Source organism: Mesoplodon mirus (genome assembly GCF_964341445.2).
Source record: "Mesoplodon mirus genome assembly, chromosome: 15".
Classification (NCBI taxonomy): domain Eukaryota; kingdom Metazoa; phylum Chordata; class Mammalia; order Artiodactyla; family Ziphiidae; genus Mesoplodon; species Mesoplodon mirus.
The window spans coordinates 253,666-262,103 of record NC_138991.1 but is presented as its reverse complement, the minus strand read 5'-3'; positions in this window follow the sequence as shown (position 1 = coordinate 262,103).

Below are 8,438 nucleotides of genomic sequence, written 5' to 3'. Positions count from 1 at the left end.
GAGGTGAGGCATGAGTGTATCTGAGTTACCTGCTTCTTCATGCGACTTCAGGGGATTGGAGTAGGGTTCAAATTTTTAGTCTGTTCTGATATGAGCCTATAGTTAAGGGTTAAAGGTGGTGTAGGATCATGGTCAGGTCAGAGGTTAGGGTTAGGGAGTAGTGTATGGTTCAGAGTTAGAGGGTCAGGATTAAGGATTGAAATTCAGGCTCAGGGACTTCCCTGGTGGTGCAGTGGTTGAGGATCCACCTGCTGATGCAGGGGACATGGGTTCGAACCCTGGGCCGGGAAGATCCCACGTGCCACGGAGCAACTAAGCCCGTGTGCCACAACTACTGAGCCTGTGCTCTAGAGCCCACGAGCCACAACTACTGAGCCCACGCGCCGCAACTGCTGAAGCCTGCGTGCTCCAGGGCCCACGTGTCACAACTACTAAGCCTGCATGCTGTGACTACTGAAGTCCATGCGCCTGGAGGCCACACACCGCAACGAAGAGCAGCCCCCACTCGCTGCAACTAGAGAAAGCCTACGTGCAGCAATGCAGACCCAATGCAGTCATAAAAAAAAAAAAAAAGACTTGTACATTTCATTAAAAAAAATTCAGCCTCAGTGCTCAGGGTGAGAAGATAGGGTCAGGGTCAGGGCTAGAGGCTTAGGGACAGTATTAGAAGGTCCATTAAGAGGATGAGGTTTTGAGGGTCAGAGTTAAAGGATCTAGGTTAGAGGTTCAGGGTTAGAGGGTTAGGCTAGCTGTAGGTTGGCTCCCCTGCACCTGGAGATACGGGACCCATGGAGTGGGGACCAGGCAGTACCACTGCAATGGGGCTGCATTTGCTGGCACATCCTCACCAGGTGTCTCTCAGCGCCAGGAGTGTCCAGCCTTAGGGCCCTAGCCAGCTCTGGGTCTACATGATGGGACTCCAGGTTGGGTCACTGCTGCTGAAAGAATTTACTAAGAAGTTCTCTCTCTCTCTCTTTGTAATTTATCATTTTTATATAGTGGATTATAGCTGATTTACAATGCTGTGTCCCTTTCTGGTGTACCTCCACTTGGTTCACATAAAGAGAAACATCTACATATTTTTTTCCATATTCTTAGCAGTCTTATGTATTCTCTTCTGGAGATTTCAATGTGTTGGGTTCTATGTGCTGTACACTAGGTCCTTGTCGATTACCTATATTGTCCATGAAGGGTATGTATGCTGATTTCAACCTCCTGGTCTATGCCTCCCTCCACCCCGCCTTCCCCCTTTCGTAGCCACAGTTGTGTTTTCTAAATGTGTGTCGCTGTTTGTGTTTCGTACGCTTGTTCATTTATTTGTATCCATGTTTAGATGCCACCTATAAGTTAGGGTTACGGTTAAGGTTGTTAGGGTCAGGGTCAGGGTCAGGGTCCGGTGTGTAGGGTGTGCTGAGTCTAGTCCTTTGCGCTTTAGAGTAAGCCTTGTTGATTGCCTGTTTGGTCTGTGGAACGGTATCTGTGCTCATTTTAAACTCCTGGTTTATGCCTCACCTCAACCGACCTTTGCACTCTGGCGGTCGTAAGTGTGTTTTCTAAATGTGTGGTTCTGTGTCTCTTGACATTTAGTTCGTATATAGCAATTTTGATATTCCACCTATAACTGATACCTTATGATAAGTCTCTTTTTCTGTCTGACTTATGTCACTTAGAATGATCGTACCTAAGTCCACCTGAGTTGCTGCAACTGGCCTTATTTCATTGATTTCATGGCTGAGTTATATTCCATTGTACATAAGTATCACATCTTCTTTATCCGTGTTTTCCTTCCAAGGAGATTTCGGTTGTATCCAAGTCAAGGCTCTTGTAAACAGACAAGCACTAAAAGTTGTGGCGCCTGTGTCCTGTCGAGTGTTGCTTTTCCCAAGACATATGCCCATGAGTGGAAGTGCCGTATGCTCTGTAGCTTTGTTTCTTAGATTTTTTTTAGGAGACAGAATACACTTCTCCAGAGTGCCATTGGCAATTTACCTTTCCACAATCAACGTAAAAAGGCTCCCTTTTCTCCATGCCGAATCCTTCACTTCTGGTTTTTACACTTTGTGAGGATGGCCCTTCGGACTGATGCGAAGTGATACCTCCTTGTAGTGTTGATTTGCATGGTGCGCCTGCTTGGTTTGCCAAAAAGGGTGTATGCGTTTTCCCTGAATATATTCTTGTAGAACGCATATGCCCTTTCTGGCCAATGGCATCGTTGAAGAAGTTCTGCCCCTTTCCCTGTGCTTTCAAGGCGAGACCAGTCTCCCTATTGAAATTCCGTTCCTGCAATTCTGCCTTGCTTTCAAGTCCTCTTTCGTGACTTACCTCAAGGCATTTTTCCACGTTAGGTATCATTTACAGTCCTGCACGACTGTGACTTGCAGTGCCCCTGAGCTCCACTTTTCAACTTGTTTCTTTGGGCATTGGCCACCGTACAGCAGGATTGCTTCAAGCCCTATTCTAGTTCAGAAGGCTAGCTGAGCCTTTTGTCACTTCCTCTTCCTCTTCGGAAATTAGAGTGGCATGTGCCTGTCCAAACACCTCAGCGCTGTCCCTCATTCTTCCCACCTTCCAGTTCATCTTGGGGACAAATTCCAAAGTGTGCGAAACAAGATGTTGATGGTGCTGACTTCCCCTGGTGGGGAGATGGTTAGGAAAGAGGCTGGAGCGGGGAACCCGAGTGCCTGGAGATGAGGAGATGAGGTGCCTTTTCCAAACTCTTCCCGATGCGACAGTGTATCATTGTCAGGGTGTCCCATGCATGTTTTAGCTGTACGAAGGGTCCCCTGCACTTGGAGATTTGGGATCCATGGAATGGGGACCAGGCAGGATTACTCGAAAGGGGCTGCATTTGCTGACTCATCCTCACCATGCTTCTCAGCCCCACAAGTGTCCAGCCTTAGGGCCCATGCAGCTGTGGGTCTAGATGTGGTCAATCCAGGTTGCATCACAGCCCCTGAGCGAATTTTGTAACATTTTCTTTCTGTCTTTTTTTTTGTTTTTTAAAAATTTATTTTTATAATGGGGTAAACGTGATTTTCCATGCTGTCTTTCTTGCTGCTGCACATCCACTTGTTTCACTTACAGAGAGACATCCATAAATTCTTTTAAGATTCTTACCAGTCGTATATATTCTTTTCTCGTGACTAGAGTGTGCTGAGTCCAGTTCTTGAGCTATAGAGTAGGTCTTGTCGATTACCTGTTTGGTCTTTGGAACAGTATCTGTGTTAATTTCAATGCTCTGGTTTATGCCTCACCCCACCCCACCTTTCCCCTTTAGCAGCCATAAATGTGTTTTCTAAATGTGTGACCCTGTTTCTGTTTTGTAATTTAGTTCACGTGTAGCCATTTTTAGATTCCACCTATAAGTGATATCTTATGCTAAGTGTCTTTTTGTGTCTGACTTATGTCACTTAGAATGATTGTACCTAAGTTCACCTGAGTTGCTGCAACTGGCCTTATTTCATAGATCTCATGGCTGAGTACTATTCCATTGTACATAAGTACCATATCTTCTTTATCCATTTTTTCCTTCCAAGGACATTTATATTGTTTCCAAGTCGAGGCTCCTGCAAAAGGGCCGCACTAACAGTTGAAGTGCCTGTGTCCTATGGGTTTATGGTTCTCCCGAGATGTACACCCGGGAGTGGAAGTGCCGTATGCTCTGTAGCTCTGTTGTTTGTTAATTAATTAGGTAATTAATTTTGCCTGTGTTGGGTCTTCGTTAGTTCGTGTGGGGTTTCTCTGTTTGCAGGAAGTTGGGGCTACTGTTCGTTGATGTACACGGGCTTCTCATTGCAGTGGCTTCTGTTCTTGCACAGCACTGGCTTTAGGCGTCAGGCTTCAGTAGTTGTAGCACACGGGCTCCGTAGTTGTGGCTCACGGGCTCTAGAGCACAGGCTCAGTAGTTATGGCGCACGGGCTTAGTTGCTCCGCGGCATGTGTTATCTTTCCCGACTAGGGCTCGACCCTGTGTCCTCTGCCTTGGCAGTTGGATTCTTAACGTCTGCGCCGCCAGGAAGTCCCTGTAACTCTATTTTTTAGAATTTTTAGGAAACGTCATACCCTTCTCCAGCGTGGCTGTTAGCAACTGACATTCCCGCCATCAGCGTAGCAGGGTTCCCTTTTCTCCACATCCTCTCCTCCATTTCTGGTTTTTACACTTTGTGAGGTTGGCTATTCTGACTGGGGCAAAGTGCTACATCTCTGTAGTGTTGATTTGTATTTCCCGCATGTTTGGTTGGCCACAAAGGTCGTATGGGTTTCAACCTGTACACCCTTTTTGGCCAACTGAATCATAGGCAATATTGAGCAGCTTTCATGTGCTTTAACGGCAAGTCCAATCTACCTCTTGCAGTCCGGTTCCTGCAGTTCTGCCTTGTTTTCAAGTCCTTTTCAGTTACTTGCCCCAAGACTTTTTTCTACGATAGTTGTCATTTACAACCCTGAAGGCGTGGTGGATTGCAGTGCCCCTGAGCAACTGTCTTCAACTTGTTTCTGAAACCGGCCACAAGGTGGCAGGATTGCTTCAAGCCCCATTCTGGTTACAGGGGCGGCCTGAGCCTTTGGGAAATTCCTCTTCCTGATGGGAAATTAGACTGGCATGTGCTGTCCAAGCACGCAGAGCTTGTTTTTCATTCCTTTCCCCCCTTCCCCTTCATCCTCCCGACAGATTCCAAGCCGTGCACGACCGGCTGTTGAGTGTGCTGACTCCCCAGGTGGGGAGACTCTAAGGAACGAGGCGGAAGCGGGGACCCCACCTCCCGGACATGTGGAGATGGGGTGACTTTTCCGAACCCTTCCCGCCCATCCGGCCCCCCATCCTCTGGGGTTCTGTCCGGACACCGCGGGGTTTCCAGCGGTGCGGGGCTCTGGCGCCGCCCTGCAGGGAGCAGCCCTGCTACCCGCGCCTGCAGCGCCACCTGCTGGCCTCTCTGTCCTCCCGTTGGGCACAGTCTTCACCTTCCCCGCTGCCTCGGACGGTCCCTCTCCGCACTGTCCTGTGATCACCCCCGGCTCCACACCCCTCGTCCAGCCTCAGGGATGACCCAGGACTGGGCTCCCCGCCTGCCCACCTTCGGTCTGTGTCCTCAGTCCACCTGTGCAGGCAGGTGAGGATCCCCTCCAGAGGCTCCCAAACGCTTCACCCCTACATCCTCCCCGGGGTCGGCCCATGTCCTGTCGGCATGTTCCACCCTCACCAAGCCCCCAAGTACCTGGCAAGGGCAGGCATCAGGCCTGCTGCGTGCACTGCTGTGCGTCCTGCTGTATACACAGGCATGACCCTGCCCCAGGGTGCAGAAAGGCAGCCTTACCTCGGGACGTGGGGAGAGGGGCTGCCCACAGGGCGGACGTCCGCTCTCGGCTCACCAGGCAAGGGCAGCCGGGTTCTCGCTCCTTGGACGCTTTCTCACCCAGCCTGGCCAGGACCCAGCTTTGTTCCCACCCCCGTCGTCCCTGCATTGGCCTCGCTCTTGTGAGCAGAGCAGGACAGTGTGGTCTGTGGTCACAGGCTGAGACACACAGACACTGGCTGACCCGCGTGCACCCACGCTGACCACGCGGAACGGGCACTGCACCAGGGCCCGTGCGGTGTGGGTTCACCTGCCCACAGAGAGGCCGGGCCTCTGTCCTTGCTCTAGGAGGTCACCTTGAGTCGGACGGGAGTGTCCGTGCTCCATGGGCCTCGCTCCAGGCTGGTCTGTGCTGACGGCGTGATACACGGTGGGGCTTCCCGAGTCCCCCGGGGGCTGGAGGTCAAGGTCAGGCACACGGCGGTCCCCACATTGACGTGACAGACCCCAGTAAACCCTGCACTTCAGGACTCAGGTGGAATTCCCTGGGCTGCCACAGCTGAGGAGGCTGGACCCTGCTCATGCCCCCTGTCCTCGCTGATTTTAACTTGCATCCTTCACCATAATAAACCCTGGGTATAACAGCTTCAGGGAATTCTGGGAGCCTCCAAGAAAAAAGAAGCCAGGGAGGGGGTCTCTGGGTCCCTGACTTTACAGTTGGGGGCAGAAGTTGGTGGGGAGGATCTTGGGGCCCTGGAATCTGAAGGGCTACTCTACCAGGGGAGGGGTAGGAGACCCTGGGTGGTAGTTAAGCTGAGTCCAAGGCCCTCCTGTGTAGGAGGCATCCTAGCCCCGGGGATCCTGAAGAGGCCGGCTCCCTCCTCCCCTCCACCTCCAGGCCTGGTCCCTGCTCTTGAGAAATTCCCTAGGGTGGGGTCCTGGTGCTGGAGGTGCCCCAATGCTGTGGCCTCCTGAGCCTCCAGTGAGGATAACGGGAGCGGGGGAAGACCTGCACAGAAAGGGAGCTTCTGCCGGAACAAAGCCTGGGTCTGCTGCCCCCACCCCCAGGTGCACTGGGACAGGAACGTGAGAGTGAGGCCCCCTCCCCTCCCAAGACACCCAGGACACATGGGCGCTGGTCGCTGGCCTCCCACACAATATGAAGATCTCCCACGCAGGCCTGATGGGTGAGAGACACTATTTAAAGACTATTAATGGGGCCGGGGGGGCCCAGGGGGTGAGGCTGATGTGGGGAGAGTTGGAAAATCACCCAAGGATGCGCTCTCCCTGCAGCGACCCCCCAGGTGGGCTCAGGTGGAGGTGGACCCATCAAGTCAGAGCCCACATTCGGGGTCTTTGGGGGACAAATAGCCAAGCACCCTCAGTCCTTGCCTTCACCTGCTGCAGTTAGAGCCTGCCCTGTGTTTTTCATGGCCAAGTTCTCACCCCTCCCAGAAGGCCTCTTGGGGGTTCATGGGATGGGGGTGTCCATGGCAGGACTGGAGGGCCTGTGGTGGGCTGGAGGCCACGTGGCAGGCAGGAGGGCTCGCATCGAGCCTGCCGGTCCACACCTCCGGGTCACAGGCCCGCACAGAGTCCACCAGGCTGTGGACGTGGTAGAAGGTGCAGAGGTGTGGGGACCGGGCCAGCCATGCAGGTGTCTGACCACCGAGCGGTCAGTGTGGAGAATTCCCAGGGAGCCCTGGCCGTGCTCGCACCCTCCCGGGAAGGACACGTCAGCGTGGCCCCTGGAATGACCGGGAGGTCAGCCGGCAGCGCCCCCCACCCAACCTCACTGTTACCACAGGAAACAAGAGGCAACTCCGTGAGGAAACATGGAACATCACCAGCCTGATGCTGTCCTGAGGAAGGTCGGCTGGCATCTGGGAACTGGCTGCTATAGTGGATTGAATGGGGGGGTCCCCCAAGAAGTTATGTCCACGTCATGCCCCCCAGAATCTGAGAATGGAACCGTATTTGGAAGTATGGTCTCTGCAGGTATAATTAGTTATGGATATGGAGGTGAGGTCATCCTGGATCTGGGTGGCCCCGAATCAGTGACAGTGTCCTTCTAAGAGACAAGCAGAGAGACATAGACACACAGGAGACACCACGTGAAGATGGAGGCAGAGACGGGAGGGATGCAGCCACAAGCCCAGGGACGCCTGGAGCCCCCAGAAGCTGGAAGAGGCAGGCAGGACCCTCCCCTGGAGCCTCCAGAGGGAGCGCAGCCCTGGGACACCTTGACCTCAGACGTCTGATCTCCAGGACTGAGAGGACAGTTGCTCTGAGCCTCCGTTTGTGGTCGTTCATCACAGCTGCCCCGGGAAGCTAATGCAGCTGGTGAGCAGCTCCCAGGCCTGATCTAAACCCTCCCACCTCCCGTTAGGGGCAGCCCCCTGCGCCTGTGCTGTTGCACAAACCATGTGGCTCATGCTGGACCCCGGCTCCCCTTCTGGGCACCGGCATTTTGGAGGGTGAGGGCAGAGCGCACCACGTGACCAGCCGCCAGCCGGTGCCAAGCCTCTAATGAGCTTCCCTGGGGGCACGGGGGTGCGGGTAACTGTCGTGGTTCTGCCCTGCGTCACTGGGGGAAGAGACACCCTAGAGACCCTCGAGGTGAGGAGGGGGCATGACGGGTCATGAGGTGACCGGAGCAGGGGCCCTCCCTCCCGGGCATCCCTACTGCGTGCTGTGACCCATCTCAGCTGTGAGGATACAAGCCACGAGCATGTGCTGGGTCCTGTGAGCCTCCCAGCCAGTCCCTGAAGGTGAGGGCGGCACTGCAGACCCCAGCCCTCTCCTCCACGTCTAGTAGGTGGAAGACCCACTTCTGCTTGCCATTCCAGAAGCGGTTCTGGGGCTGTCCTGGGAGGGCTTCTGGGGTTATGCAGGCTGAGCCCCTGTTGCTAAGTCCCCACTTCCCCACAAGAGCCTCCAGAGCAAGCAGTTTGCACTGTTGCCTGAATGACCGCCCACCAGTTTTCTCAGGAAAGAATCAGGGGTTTCTGTACCAGCGTCCGCAGGCAGCTCTGCATCTGGACCCATGTTCACATCTTCTGTGTAAACACTGAGAACCTTCCCTGACACCTGCCCCAGCTGACCACCTCCGCATGCCGACCACAGGCCCCAGTGCGGGCGTCAGTC